The following is a 17,178-nucleotide window of genomic DNA, read 5'->3' on the forward strand; positions in this document are numbered from 1 at the left end:
TCCATCATGTAAACAACCTCAAATGATTATTTTTCTAAAAATACTTATACTTTGAGTTAAATCATGAAATTTTTATGTGTTATCATATTCATAGTAAAAATCATTTTTCCAGAAAATAAACCTCCAATTCAAAGTTTAAGATGGTTTTTAATTATCCAACCCAAAACAGCCCCCGGTTGCACTCCGACGTCGTAAATTCAGTTTTTAAGGTGTTCTTTGAAAAACCAAGTTATACCTTGTTAAGTTAGCATATAATTAAGATATGTTACAGGTCTTGAAGTATTTTAAAAGTTAAGTTAGAAGGATCTATTTAGTTTGCGAACAAGTTTGAAATCATTCAAACTATGTTCTAGTTTATAAACTCTTATATATATAGCTTTAAATATATGAATTGAAAAAGAGTTGAAGTAGAGTTTTTACCTCAAGTTTAAAATGTAAAGTTGCTGGAAAGAAGTAGTAAAATAAAAGTTGAGAGAGTTCTTGCAAGTGTGTGTGAAAATTGGAAGTAAAATTTGGAAAATGAATGTGTAAAAATGAGTTAGAAATGGTGCTTATTTATAGGCTTGAAAATTTAGTTTTTAGTGAAAATATCTAAGATAAGTTAAAATTTATTATGTCATGAATGACATATTATTCCAATAATTGAAGATTTCTATTGGTATATACCAATAGTAAATACTTCTAGAAGCTGTGTATAGTACCCTAGATATACGTATAGGATTATTGAGGAAACGGAACGAGAATTCAAATATAACTATCTTTTGTAAATATACTTATATTGTTTTATGTATAAAAGCCCTTTAAAAATGATTAAATACATTACTTATACGATATATGTATAAACATTATAAATCATCAGTATTTATGTCAAATAACGTTACGTAGGTTATTGTTTTGAAAACTTAAGTTAGTAGTTTCAAAATATACTTATGACTTTTTGTTATTAATACAAAATGAGATATTAAAACATCCTTAGATCATGTTAAATATGTATGTATAATTATCATATATTGTATAGTTCGTGATATCATCGGTCAAACTAGACGGTCAAACGTTGTGTAAAACTCTTTTCAAAAACATAAGTCTCAACAATTTGGATTGCTTATCATGTTGGTAAGGTTTAATTTATGTAAATATTAATCTCATAAGTATAGAACGATCGGAAAAGTGCGGGTCGTTACAGTACCTACCCGTTAAATAAATTTCGTCCCGAAATTTTAAAATTGTACCTATTTTGCGTCATCGAGAAACAAGTGTGGATACTTTTGTTTCATCTGATCCTCTCGTTCCCAAGTAAACTCAGGACCTCTTCGAGCATTCCAACGAACCTTAACGATTGGTATGTTGCTCTGCTTGAGCTGTTTAACTTCACGATCCATGATTTCGATTGGTTCTTCGATGAATTGTAGTTTCTCATCGACATGGATTTCTTCAAGAGGAATGGTGAGGTCTTCCTTTGCAAGACACTTCTTAAGGTTTGAGACGTGAAAGGTATTGTGTACTCCGGCAAGTTGTTGCGGTAACTCGAGTCGATAAGCTACCGGTCCAATGCGTTCGATGATCTTGAACGGGCCTACATATCTTGGGTTCAGTTTACCTCTTTTACCGAAACGTATTACACCTTTCCAAGGTGACACCTTTAGCATAACCATGTCCCCTATCTGAAACTCTAATGGTTTCCTTCGGACATCGGCGTAGCTCTTTTGGCGACTTCGGGCTGTTTTCAATCTCTCCTTGATTTGTACTATCTTCTCAGTCGTTTCGTGTATGATCTCGGGACCAGTTAATTGTCGATCTCCTACTTCATTCCAACAGATAGGAGATCTACACTTCCTTCCATACAATGCTTCGAATGGTGCAGCTTTAATGCTTGCATGATAACTATTATTATACGAAAATTCTGCTAACGGTAGATACTTATCCCATCCGTTTCCAAAATCGATCACACATGCCCTGAGCATGTCTTCAAGAGTCTGAATCGTTCTTTCACTCTGCCCGTCGGTTTGCGGATGATATGCGGTACTCATATCTAAACGAGTTCCTAGTGCCTCCTGCAGTGATTGCCAGAACTTTGAGGTAAATCTACTATCACGATCGGATATAATGGAAATAGGTATTCCATGCCTTGAAACAATTTCCTTTATATACAATCGTAATAGTTTCTCCATTCTATCCGTTTCCTTTATAGGCAAGAAATGGGCAGATTTGGTAAGACGATCAACAATCACCCAAATGGTGTCGTATCCCCAGGCAGTCTTTGGTAACTTCGTGATGAAATCCATGGTAATACCATCCCATTTCCATTCTGGGATTTCTGGTTGTTGAAGTAACCCTGATGGTTTCTGGTGTTCTGCCTTGACCTTGGAACAAGTTAAACACTCCCCAACATATGTTGCAACGTCTGTCTTTAAGTTAGGCCACCAATAATGTGTCTTAAGATCTTGATACATCTTTCCAACTCCAGGATGTATCGAGTATCTTGTCTTATGTGCCTCGTTCAATATCAACTTCCTTAATCCACCCAACTTCGGTACCCAAATACGGTTTGCAAAATATCGAATTCCATCTTCCCGTATAACGAGTTGCTTCTCATACTTCTTCATTATTTCATTTCCTATATTTTCTTTAGTAAGTGCTTCTCGTTGAACTTCTTTGATTTGTGAGTTGAGATTCATACGAATTTTTATGTTCATCGCTCGTACTCGAATTGGTTCTCGTTCCTTTCGGCTTAGTGCGTCAGCCACCACATTCGCTTTCCCGGGATGATAACGAATTTCACAATCATAGTCGTTTATTAACTCGACCCACCTACGTTGCCTCATGTTCAGCTGTTTCTGATCAAAAATATGTTGAAGACTTTTATGATCAGTAAACACAGTGCATCTAACCCCATATAAGTAGTGTCTCCATATCTTTAACGCAAACACGACTGCTCCCAGTTCTAGATCATGCGTCGTATAATTCCGCTCGTGAATCTTCAATTGTCGAGATGCGTATGCAATAACTTTCTTTCGTTGCATAAGAACGCAACCAAAACCTTGTCGTGAAGCGTCACAATATATTTCAAAATCATCGTTCCCTTCTGGTAACGATAAAATAGGCGCCGTAGTTAACTCCTTCTTTAGTATTTGAAATGCGTTCTCCTGCTCAGAGGTCCATTCATATTTCTTCCCTTTTTGCGTTAACGCTGTCAACGGCTTAGCTATTCGGGAAAAATCTTGAATAAACCTTCTATAATAACCGGCTAAACCCAAAAATTGGCGTATCTGCATTGGTGTCTTAGGAGTCTCCCATTTTTCAATGGCTTCAATTTTTGCTGGATCAACCTGAATTCCTTTGCTACTAACAACGTGGCCAAGAAATTGCACTTCTTCCAACCAGAAAGCACACTTAGAAAATTTAGCGTATAGCTGTTCTTTTCTCAACAACTCTAATATCAACCTTAAATGCTGCTCATGCTCTTGCTCACTCTTGGAATAGATAAGAATATCATCAATGAAAACGATAACAAACTTATCTAAATATGGACTACAAACTCGATTCATGAGGTCCATGAATACAGCTGGCGCATTTGTCAACCCAAACGGCATGACCAAAAATTCGTAATGACCATAACGTGTCCGAAAAGCTGTTTTCGGTATATCTTCTTCTTTGACACGTAATTGATGATAGCCCGATCTTAGGTCAATTTTCGAGTACACACATGATCCTTGGAGTTGATCAAATAAGTCGTCAATTCTCGGTAGTGGATACCGATTCTTGATAGTTAACTTATTTAATTCACGATAATCTATACACATTCGGAAAGATCCGTCTTTCTTCTTGACGAATAAAATTGGAGCTCCCCACGGTGAAGTACTTGGTCGTATGAATCCACGATCCAGTAATTCTTTTAACTGACTCTGAAGTTCTTTTAACTCGGACGGTGCAAGTCTATATGGAGTACGGGCAACCGGTGCAGCTCCTGGTACAAGATCTATTTGAAATTCTACAGATCTAAATGGAGGTAATCCCGGCAACTCTTCCGGAAATACTTCAGGAAAATCTCTTGCCACAGGCACGTCGTTGATGCACTTCTCTTTTTCTTTCTTTTCGACTTTATTAACATGTGCTAAGATAGCATAGCACCCTTTCTTCAAGCACTTTTGAGCTTTCAAATAACTAATGAGTTTTAGCTTTGAGTTACCCTTCTCTCCATAAATCATCACCGGCATTCTATCCTTACAAGGAATGCGAATTGCCTTCTTGGCACACACAACTTCAGCTCCTACTTTGGACATCCAGTCCATGCCAACTATTACATCAAAACTTCCTAATTCTACGGGTATTAAGTCAATTTTAAATGTTTCTCCGGCTAAATTTATTTTACAATCACGGCAAATTTTATCGGCTTTAATTAGTTTACCATTAGCTAACTCAATCATGTACTTAGCATCTAGAGGTAATGATGAACAATTCAATTTAGCGTAAAAGCCTCTACTCACGTAACTTCTATCGGCACCAGTATCAAATATAATAGATGCGGATAAGTTATTAATGGTAAACGTTCCCGTAACAAGCTCCGGGTCTTCACACGCCTCTCTAGCATTAATAACAAATGCTCTTCCACGTGCAGATCCATTATTCTTCTCTGGATTCGGACACTGGCTCTTATAGTGACCTTGTTTTCCACACCCAAAACAAGTAATGGTAGCCAAAGCAGTTCTATTTGCATTGGTGGCAAGAGTCTTGGTACCATTTGTATTTGTAACGAGAGCCCTACAATCTTCAGCAAGATGACCCTTTCGATTACATTTGTTGCATACCACATTACAGTAGCCAGAGTGATGTTTGTGGCATCGGTTGCATAAAGGATTTTGTCCTTTGTAACCAAAGCTTGAACCACCACCTGCACCTTGTATGGTTTCTTGTTTCTTAAAAGATTGTTGTTGGTTACCTCGATCATAATTTCCATTCCACTTTCTTTTGTTACCTGATACCTTCACATCAGTATTGGATGCTTTCTTATCCATGATGACCTGATCCATTAGCTCGTTTGCCATGGTTATAGCTTCATGAATTGTCTTAGGTTTCGATGCTGTAACGTTTGCCTTGACCTTTTTGGGCAAACCATCTTTGTACATTTCAATCTTCCGTTCTTCGGTTGGAACCAATTCAGGACATAGCAAAACTAATTCCATGAATCGCTGATTGTAGTTGGTGATTTCAGTACCAATAACCTTCAGACTTCGTAACTCATCTTCCAACTTCCTAACCTCGTTCCTTGGACAATATTCGTTGATTAACATTGTTTTGAATTCTTCCCACGGAGTATCATAAGCTACATCTCCTCCTACAGCCTTCACATAATTTTTCCACCACGTGAGTGCACTATCTTGTAAAGTGCACGATGCATACTTGGTCATGTCCTTTTCAACACAACCACTGATTTTAAACACAGTCTCCATCTTTTCTATCCACCGGGTTAAACCGATTGGTCCTTCTGTTCCACTGAATGATGAGGGCTTGCAAGCTTGAAAAGTTTTGTAAGTGCACCCCACACGAGGATTTGGGTTAACTGCAGCACCTCTTGCAGCCTCGACCCATAACATTCTGTCGTTCACTCGTTGATTGATGAGTTCCTGGATTTCTTGTTCCGTCATTCGGTTCAATCGCGCCATATTCTTCTATAAGAATGAAAAGAAAATAATTACTCACATGGAATATTATAGATGTAGTGTGTATTTATAGTACATTATAGCTTGTTAATAATATGAACCAGGTATTATTATAAAAGCCTTTTCTTCTTATTAGCGTTTTATAATTATATCTAGGGTAGTACCTACCCGTTAATGTCCATACTTAATAGCTTAGTACAGAATCAATTACTACCATCTAAATAATACTTAACCATGGAAAATTATTGCATTTCACACTTCACTATTTTACATATGCTTATCTTATATCGAACATTAAGCAAACCACACTAATAATATTATACAAAACATTATATGATCCCATGGTTTAATACGGCAGCGCATCGTTTGGTCTATTTTCTAGGACGTTTAGGTTCAAGGAATGGCCTAACGCTTATCCTAGCTGTCTGCCTATATTTTGGCTGTGGGGCTGAAGAACTGGATGCCGGGATAGAACGAATAGGAATAGCGGGAATAGGGGTGGTAGTGTCTAGTGGAGTTGGTGCCACATCATCCTTACTAAACTCGGGATTTGAATTTTCTAATTCATTAGCCTTTCGTTTCTTTCCTAGTTCGAACTTGTCTTTTGTAATTTCCTGTATTTCTTCCTCGGGTTCACTTTCCTCCTCGGGTTCACTTTCCTCCTCGGGTTCACTTTCCTCCTCGGGTTCACTTTCCGGGTTCTCTATAGTTGGTTCATCCGGAATTTGTGAGTCTTCCCCAAAGATATTATTTTCGTCATCGGATAGGTTAATGACTGGAACACCATCTGAAGATTCTGGTTCGGAGTCGCTGAATGTGATAACAAGTTTTGAGCCCGACATCTATGATACAACAACTAACCCATTAGTACTACATAATATTTACATATAAATTTTAACCAACAATGATAAGCAATGGTTTTTAAATCAGACCCGGTCAAAGTCCAGACTTACTAATGTATCCTAACGACTTATCGGTTAGACACACTAATGCAAACCTGGTTCGCTAAGACCACCGCTCTGATACCACATGTCATAACCCGTCCTTAACCATAAGAACGTGTTAGATAACGTATGATTTCATTGCGAGGTATTGACCTCTATATGCGACATTTTTAAAAGAGAAACTGCATATATTATACATTACAAACCATAACCATTATTTTTGTTACAAGCTTTAGACAATAAAAAGATGATTATCGTTTAGCGATAATCTTCGACTTACAAACTTTACATATAATGATAACAACACGATTTCGAGCATATTTTACAACACAAATCCTTGGGTATGCAGTTTTATTTTTGACACAAATATGTGTACGCAAGATCCTGCTCAAATTCAACATAATGCAGCGGAAGCTTTAGTAATCACCTGAGAATAGACATGTTTTAAAAGGTCAACATAAAGTTGGTGAGATATAGGTTTAATGCCGGCAGCAATATATATATATATAGACCACAAGATTTCGTATATAAACATTTTAATAAAAATATTCTAAGTGGTTGAGCACTTGGTAACCATACTTAACATTTAATCACGTCGCATATTCCCTTTATTATGAAATCTTACTACACCGTACCAAGTGTAGTCACGAAACGAAGTACTGTGCAACCGTTGAATACTGGTCGTCCAGTCCGGTTGGGGTTGTCAGGCCCGATAGATCTATCAACAGGATTCGCGTTTACAATACCGCTGTAAATAACAGTTACCAAGCTACAGGGAAGTATGCCAGTGGTACAACTCAACGTAGAATATATTTTTGAGTTACTTGTGTCCATAACGTAAAACATAAAATACATGTATTCTCATCCCGAAATATTTAGAGTTTAAAAGTGGGACTATATACTCACTTTCGTCTTGAAGATATATATATAATTTGACTTGGTCTCCGGTTGATATCACGAACCTATCCATATATAATATATCAATACCTTTTCTTTTTAAACAAACGTCACATATATATACTTGTTATACTTTTAATACTTTGAATAATTCCTTAGTCCGTAGTTAGCAGTTCGTTGTTAGTAATTCAATTTTAATGGTTCATTTTTAGATGTTTAATATACCCGCAATGAAATAAATAAAACCCCCAACGAAATAAATAAAACCCCATCGTATATGTATTGGTCGAGATTAATCTTGACCCATGGTACCGGTGTTGTCAAATGACGTGTTGCGTACATAAAGTACCGGTGTTGTCAAATGACGTGTTGCGTACAATCATGGGATCTTATGATTAATCTTCTCGTGTTGTTTACGGGTGATCCTGAACCATATAAAATTGAATTATAAGTACATATATATAAAATATCATGTTAACTTAAAAAGATGTGATTTATTTAATTTTTTTCCAATTATTTTCGTGGCTAAACTAGTCTTGGATATCCGATTTTGTTTCGGTCATAATTTCTTCGTTACAACTCCGTTTTCGTTGATTCAACTTGCCATCTCCTTGGATCGAGTCTCTCTTTAAGACTATGAACTGTAAATACCTTAGTTTGTATTCAAAATCACACGGCATAGGTCAAACTTTAGTGAAACTTATGAAGTTAATCATTTTCCATCATGTAAACAACCTCAAATGATTATTTTTCTAAAAATACTTATACTTTGAGTTAAATCATGAAATTTTTATGTGTTATCATATTCATAGTAAAAATCATTTTTCCAGAAAATAAACCTCCAATTCAAAGTTTAAGATGGTTTTTAATTATCCAACCCAAAACAGCCCCCGGTTGCACTCCGACGTCGTAAATTCAGTTTTTAAGGTGTTCTTTGAAAAACCAAGTTATACCTTGTTAAGTTAGCATATAATTAAGATATGTTACAGGTCTTGAAGTATTTTAAAAGTTAAGTTAGAAGGATCTATTTAGTTTGCGAACAAGTTTGAAATCATTCAAACTATGTTCTAGTTTATAAACTCTTATATATATAGCTTTAAATATATGAATTGAAAAAGAGTTGAAGTAGAGTTTTTACCTCAAGTTTAAAATGTAAAGTTGCTGGAAAGAAGTAGTAAAATAAAAGTTGAGAGAGTTCTTGCAAGTGTGTGTGAAAATTGGAAGTAAAATTTGGAAAATGAATGTGTAAAAATGAGTTAGAAATGGTGCTTATTTATAGGCTTGAAAATTTAGTTTTTAGTGAAAATATCTAAGATAAGTTAAAATTTATTATGTCATGAATGACATATTATTCCAATAATTGAAGATTTCTATTGGTATATACCAATAGTAAATACTTCTAGAAGCTGTGTATAGTACCCTAGATATACGTATAGGATTATTGAGGAAACGGAACGAGAATTCAAATATAACTATCTTTTGTAAATATACTTATATTGTTTTATGTATAAAAGCCCTTTAAAAATGATTAAATACATTACTTATACGATATATGTATAAACATTATAAATCATCAGTATTTATGTCAAATAACGTTACGTAGGTTATTGTTTTGAAAACTTAAGTTAGTAGTTTCAAAATATACTTATGACTTTTTGTTATTAATACAAAATGAGATATTAAAACATCCTTAGATCATGTTAAATATGTATGTATAATTATCATATATTGTATAGTTCGTGATATCATCGGTCAAACTAGACGGTCAAACGTTGTGTAAAACTCTTTTCAAAAACATAAGTCTCAACAATTTGGATTGCTTATCATGTTGGTAAGGTTTAATTTATGTAAATATTAATCTCATAAGTATAGAACGATCGGAAAAGTGCGGGTCGTTACATTGGGTAGTTTATCCCCAACATCATGCTCGTGGTCTTGTTGGAACTTAAACTCTTGTGTTAGAACTTGTATTTTGTACTTAAGGGGCAATTTGGGCATATGTGGGCCCGGGTTCGTAAAACTTATTTTATTAATGGAACGTGTTAGTTTTACTTATATGAATGTGTTGTGAAAATCGTTTTGTCTATTTACGTTGGGAAGTGGCCTAACATTTTCGTATTTGGGGACTTTTTGGACAGCGGGCTGCCAGACCCATTCTGCGCGCCGCGCATGGGAATGGCGAGCCGCGCCACCATCTGCACAAAGAAATTTTTTTTATTTCAATTTTCCCATGGTCGTTTGTAATTTGGGTTGGGTTGTTACAAGTGGTATCAGAGCATGGTCTAAGGGATTTAGGTGACTTGAGATAGGCGCCTAGACTTAGACTTTTGTGTGTGCTATTATGCGGGACTTGTAGGATTACGGGTCGGTTCGGGTTTTAGTTAGTGCCTTAGAGAATGGGTGAACTAGCTATGTATTGATTAGGTTGTTATTAATCGTGTTGTTTGCGTTGAATATCTAGCGAGATGGTTGTTTTATTCATGAGCTCGGCATGGCGTGTGAGCGTAATAATGCTTCGCGACCATTATTACGGTTGCAAGCCAAGTCATGCAAGTGATGTACAACAAGTATTGGACTAGATGGGATGTACGAACGTTGGCATATTATATGATTGTGAATATAGATCGTGGCGGTGTATGTAAATTATTCGTATTGCGTTCCTAACCGAGTTCATTTCTTAGAATGACGACAAGGAACAAACAAGTTAGCGAAGATCAAGTCGAAGACTCCGAATTCACGGCTAAGGTTGAGGCCATCTTTAAACGTCAAAAAGCGGAGTTTCTCGAGGATGTTATAAAGGTATTCCGGGAATCGGTTGATGGGCAAGTAACCGAGTTAATCAATGAACGAGTAAATGCCGCGATCGAAGAGGCATTCGAAGCTAGAAACATTTATCCTCGTGGTGAAGGGGGTGATGGTAATGGGGGACATGGAAGGCGGGACTTCCATTACAAAAATTTCAAGGATGCTCAACCTCCAATGTTTAATGGGGTGAGGGATCCATTGAAAAGCACTTGTTGGATTTCCGATATCGAGGGGGCTTTCCATACCGCGGAGTGTCCTCCCGAGAAAAAGACGAGGTACGGTTCTAGTATGTTACGCGAAGAAGCCAAGTTGTGGTGGGATGACAAGATTCAATTGTATGGAGAAGAACAATGTATGAGCTTGTCAGGGGATGAGTTCAAAAAGGAGTTCTTTAATGAGTACCGAACTTCTTCCGATCTTGATAGAATCCGGGACGAGTTACACAATCTGCGACAAGGTTCGATGGACTTGGTTACTCTAAAGTCTACCTTCTTGGCAAAGACCCGTTTTTGTCCGGAGTATGTTGGTGACGATCACAAGTTGATGAAAGATTTCTACCGTACAATGAATGACGAGTTGAAGGGTAAGATTAGTCGGGGAATGGCTAAGTCTTTTGAAGAGTTGTTTGAGTTGGCTCGGGGTTTCGAACCGGAGGTGTCGAAACCAAGTGTGTCCGATGTTAGTAAACGGAAGTTCGAAGCGACGATGTTTTCGAACAAGAAGAGTAAAAGCGCTACCGAAGGTGTCGGAAGCGTAAAGATGAGTGACACGGGTGGTTCTAAATTCGCGTGCTATAATTGTGGGCAAACGGGGCATAAGTCTCGTGACTGTCCGTCGGGTAAGGTCACATGTTTTAAGTGCCGGAAGGAGGGACACCGGAAGTCGAAATGTCCCGAGTGGAATAGTGACGGAGCGCGAAAATCTAGCGAGGCTTGATTCATGTACTATTCGATTTTAGTACTATCTTTATGCAGGTGATTTTGGGTAATGATTGAGTTTATCCGTGTGATGTAGTGACTAGCTAGGTCGAGTTAGTCCATTGCGGTTTGACTAACCGGGTCGGGTTAATCAATCAGATGATAGGTGTTGACCGAGTCGGGTTGACCTAGTGTATTTGACTTAACCAAGTCGGGTTAGTCATTAGATGTTAGGCGTTGACCGAGGCGGGTTAACCAAGTGAGTTTGACTAACCGGGTTGGGTTAATCAATTAGATGATAGGTGTTGACCGAGTCGGGTTGACCTAGTGTGTTTGACTTAACCAAGTCGGGTTAGTCATTAGATGTTAGATGTTGACCGAGTTGAGTTAACCGGGTGGATTTGACTTAACCGAGTCGGGTTAATCAACTGTTGTTAGGGTTTGACCAAGTCGGGTTGACCGTGTGTGTTTGACTTAACCAAGTCGGGTTAGTCAATTGTTGTTAGGCGTTGACCGAGGCGGGTTGACTAATGGTATTTGATTAACCAAGTCGGGTTGACCGAGCGCGTTTGACTAATCGAGTCGGGTTAATTAATTCTTGTTAAAGGTTGGCCGAGGTAGGTTGACCGGGCGTGTTGGAGGCTTAACCAAGTCGGGTGTAACCGTGATTTGATTAGAGGGTTACTTGTATTGCTCTCCATAAGGGTTAGCGTAGTATTGTTATGCCGTTCGAGAGGTGTTTACGTTGACCATGTATGTGTGCGAGTAGAGTCACGGTTGTTGACTACCTTTGATTATGCGTAAGTAACCGTGTTAACGGTTGATACGGTGCGAGTTAGGGTGTAAGTCTTGGTGTTCCAAGCATCTCCTTGAGTTAAGAAGTAAATAAGCTAGTTGTGTGGCCTAGGTGAATAGTGACGAGCGGGTGTCACTAGAAAGTTGTGGGCGTTGAGCCGTATTGTTCGTTGGAATTGTGTAACCTCGAGTAGTCAAGTGACATATGACACTGAGAATAGACCCCGTATGGGTCGAGCTTTTGAGACTCGATGGTAGTAATGGGAGTTGCATAACACTGCGCCAGGTGCCTCCGTATACCTGCTAGTGGAATGCTTCACTCCGGTGGTGTGATTACTTTGTACTTGGGTACCGATGAGAAAACCCGAAGGTACGATAATGGTTTTTTGTGACGATTAGCGGGCGTTGATGTTTAACCGATTCGAAAGGACTAGGTTCGAGTATCTTGTAGTAAGTCCGCTGAAGATTTTGAGTATGACAAACGTTGATACCTGTAATGTGTGTTGTGGAAATTTTGAAATTTCACAAGGTATTATCATCTTGATGGTGATAGCGTGGGGTTAAAACCCTAAGTGGGGGAGTATGTGCCCGGAGGGTACGGTGGTCCCTCAGTTTGGTAGGCATGTTTGAGCAATTTGCCGGAAGTCGTCTCGTTTTGGGAGCCGACTAGAGACGTAGAGTGTTAATTTGGATCGTCTCGTGTAGAGATATACAAGATCATCTTTAATGGCCGATCGAAATGATGTTCACCATGTAATGGCGGACGAGTTTTGGGAATTTTGGGGTTGTGTGTCGGTTGGAAGTACCGAAAAGTTGCGGGAAATTCCATCACCGTGTGCGTGGTGCGGATGACCCAAACTAGTTGACAGTTGGAAAGGATACTCTGAGTTGTAAATTAGAGTGTGCCAAGAGATCATGGAGGATTATTGTGTGGATGGGACGTTACGTTCCAAGGATGTGGGACTCATACGATGCAATGGCGGCATCGAAGGGGTACGAGATTGTGTGAGGACTCGAAAACTTGAGAAAAGTGTGTTGTCCTTGTTCGCGATGAGGGTTAGATCGCGAGGACGCGATCCAATTTAACTGGGGGAGAGTTGTAAGACCCAAATATTTGTTGTACATAATGTATTTATGGTGTACGATGCGCGTATGAAGTGTACGAAGCATGTACGTGTTGCTTGCTCCAACGTCGAAGGAAACTGGACGTTGTCTGAAGTGACAAGGTGTGTACGTATCTTTTCAACCCCAAATAAAGTTTGAGTTGATGTTTCAAAGCCTCACCATTGGAAAGAAAATCTTATTACGTCTCCAACGATATTCGATTCATCGAAAACGGAGCTACGGTCAAAAAGTTATGGCCAAAACAAGTTTCTGAAAACTGACCTGTAGGTTGGAGCGGCAATTGCAGACCTTTTACTCATGAATGGTACAAACTTCGAAGTCGATTTTTAATGGATGCAAGCTCCTAAGTTTTTTATTAATACCTAAAACTTTTAGTAGTAATTTAAACTATTACAGTATTTACGTATGGGACAAGTTCTCTTTTTTTTGGGAATCATTGCTTATATTAGCATTTGTTCAATTGTGTGTGTGTGTGTTTGTTTGTTTGTTTGTATGTGTGTATCAGCAGGGGCCAATGTATGCATTGTGGGGTGGGGTCCTAAACACCCTTTAACTTTACAAATTTTTTTTACTAAATATAGAACACCACTAAATTTAAAGATAGGACCCAATATATTTTTCAAATTAATGGTTTTATTGAAGTAAATAGTCATTCTTTGGGCAAGAATTTTTTATAAAATACCACTCAAATTGTATAGGACACCTTTAAGTTTTAATCCTAGAATCGCCACTGTGTGTGTGTGTGAGAGAGAGAGAGAGTGAGAGAGAGGACCATTTGGTTACGCTTTTGGTGAACTCGACAGTTGGCTTTGCAGAGATAGATTTTGGATCAGCGCTAGCTATTGTGAGAGTATACATGTCAGAGAATCTGACCTGTAGGTTGGAGCGGCGCTCCACCATTTGGAGCGGCGCTCCGAAGGCGTCTGATGCGTTTTTTCAGCAATTTAAAGTGTTTAAATGAGGGGTATTATAGTCCTTTCGCATATGGACGGTTTTAGGCCACAAAATGCAGTTTAGGGGACTCATTCACATCCAAAATCCTATCCATATCCTCTCTTCTTCATCCCCAAATTTTAGAGTGAGAACCAAGTGAGAGAAAGCTTGGATTGTGAAGGAGGACGCTTGGGTTCATCAAATTGAAGCTCATTTCTTGTGTTTTGGTTGTGCTAGCTTCGTTTTCTTCAAAAGGTAAAACCCTAATTCGGATTTAGTTGTGTTAATTCGTTTACGATGCTAGGGTTTGTGTTAGAGTGGATGTAAACCCCATTTCTTGGAAGTTTGGGGTAAATGGGTTAAGTTTTGGTGTAAGAACCCTAATATTGGTGGGTTTAGGTTTGGATGATGATGTTGTTTGTTTGTAAACTAAATTTGTTGATGAAATCACTAGCTAACTTGGATTGTTAGTGATTAGGGGTGTAAACTTGCAATTTGGTGTTTTGACTAGTTTTTAGGTCAAAATGGGTTTTTGTGTAAATGTAGATCTAAAATGCATCTAAAGCCTAAAAGAGGCGTATTTAGGTATTTTGGGAACGCGGGAAGTGGTCTCGTTAGTCTTGGACTTTCGAGCATCGTTAAAAGTGTAAAAAGGCGTAGATTGCACTTTATGTCAATTTGGGTGGGTCGTGAGTCCAAATGGGGGTTTGGTTGACCAAACCTTGTGCAAAATATATTAGTGGGACATAATCACTATTCGATTGTGATTATGAGTGGTTCGGGTGAGATTTGACTTAGTCAAAGTTGGTCAAGTGTAAATAGTCGAAATTACACTTGTGATGTTTTAAGTCGAATAGACTTAAGTTGTACTTTATTTGCATGTATGATTTTCGTAGGTGATATACGTGAAGTCGGTGGAAGAAGTTCAAGTTTGCGAGTTGCACTTCTTCAAGTAATCGAGGTGAGTGGAATATTTATACATGTATGTATGTGGTTTATTTACTCGTACGCGATGTGGGCCTTAGGCGCCACATCGTGAGTATTGGGCGTTATGTCACAAGTTGGTGACTTATTGAGGCAATGGGTGAAGAGAACTACGAGCCGGTAGTGTCTCGTTAGGAGATTCACAAGTCGGTGAACCTCTTGGAGGTTCACAAGTCGGTGACCTCGTATGTATTGGCGGGTGATTCACAAGTCGGTGACACCTTATAGTGCTTCACAAGTCGGTGACACTTATTGGTGGCGCTTCACAAGTCGATGATGTCACATGGTGTTCACAAGCCGGTGACCCATAGATGTTGGTGGGTAGTTCACAAGTCGGTGACACCCTTTGGTGATTCACAAGTCGGTGACACCTTATGATGAATCACAAGTCGGTGGAATCTTACGAGTGAGACTCGATGTTATTGGTCGTCTACAAGTCGGTAGTGCCATAGCGGGGAACGGTTTGTTATATTTATGCATTGTTGTGATTTTAGTATATTATTGTGACGGTTTATATACTAACGTTGTTGCTAGTCGTATGTTTGGTGTTGCTAGCTCGTTTATGCATTTTGTTTGCATGGTATTGTAAGTGGATGCGTGTAGGTAAACTACATATGTATATGTATAAGTATTGCATTCACTAAGCATTAGCTTACCCTCTCGTTGTTTACATTTTTAGGTACGGAAGCGGATTTGGCAAGGGTATGCTCGGGATTTAGATGATTTTTCCCCTTTGGATGCTTACTTGGATTACTTTTGGATTCGACCTAGGATTTGGGTAGTTTATCCCCAACATCATGCTCGTGGTCTTGTTGGAACTTAAACTCTTGTGTTCGAACTTGTATTTTGTACTTAAGGGGCAATTTGGGCATATGTGGGCCCGGGTTCGTAAAACTTATTTTATTAATGGAACGTGTTAGTTTTACTTATATGATTGTGTTGTGAAAAGCGTTTTGTCTATTTACGTTGGGAAGTGGTCAAACATTTTCGTATTTGGGGACTTTTTGGACAGCGGGCTGCCAGACCCATTCTGCGCGCCGCGCATGGGAATGGCGCGCCGCGCCACCAGCTGCACAAAGAAATTTTTTTTTTATTTCAATTTTCCACGTGGTCATTTGTAATTTGGGTTGGGTTGTTACACATCAAATTTGAGTTGAATTGGTTGATTATAGTTAATCGAATTTGGTGATCAATCGAAAAAGTGGTTAAAAACCTATCAAGTAACTATTCACCCCCAGTTACTTACTATATATATATATATATATATATATATATATATATATATATATATATATATATATATATATATATATATATATATATATATATACACACACACGAAGTAGTAGATTAAACAAGTAGTATAGTTAATTAAATCATGAATATATATACAGATCATATACTGAGAGATAACTCAAGTTTATCGTTGTGTGTTTCTCGGCCTCTCATATTTAAAAATAATTTTGTAGATCAGCCAATTTATTATTTTTTGTTTTTAAGTCATTCATATTTGAAAATAACTTTTTAGGTCATCTAAATTCGTATGTTGTTATATTATACTAAATTCGACTAAAAATTGTATGAAAAAAAATACAAACACTCGTGTATTTTCTAACAATTAATCCTTATATAAATAATGTTAATTAGGCAACTTTTGGTTATCTATGTTATGTTTTACATTTTTCTAATGAAATTTTTGTCAGATATTGTATGTATGGAACAACACGTGAACTTGGATGGTCTAAAAAATTATTTTCAAATATTGGTGACCTATAAACACTAAAGATAAACTTGGTTGACCACAAAATCATTTTTAAATATAAGTGACCTAGAATACAAAACGGTAAAGTTAGGTGGCCTCCCGATATAAAATCTCATATAAATAAATAAATATTAGTACTCGTAGTATATAACTTCTTTCTATTTCTGCACCTACTCATACCTTAAATCAAAGAAAAATTTATTGAAATAGGCATATTTGACCATCTCTCAAAAATAAACGGTGTCAGATTACATTTTTCAAAGATAAGCATAGATTTCGCCTAATGCCTGGGCGAATTAGGCGAAATCCATTTATCCAATCAAAACGCTTCACATCTACAATAATATTCTGCCTCGTTT

This window comes from Rutidosis leptorrhynchoides, chromosome 1 (assembly GCF_046630445.1).
Source record: "Rutidosis leptorrhynchoides isolate AG116_Rl617_1_P2 chromosome 1, CSIRO_AGI_Rlap_v1, whole genome shotgun sequence".
Taxonomy (NCBI): domain Eukaryota; kingdom Viridiplantae; phylum Streptophyta; class Magnoliopsida; order Asterales; family Asteraceae; genus Rutidosis; species Rutidosis leptorrhynchoides.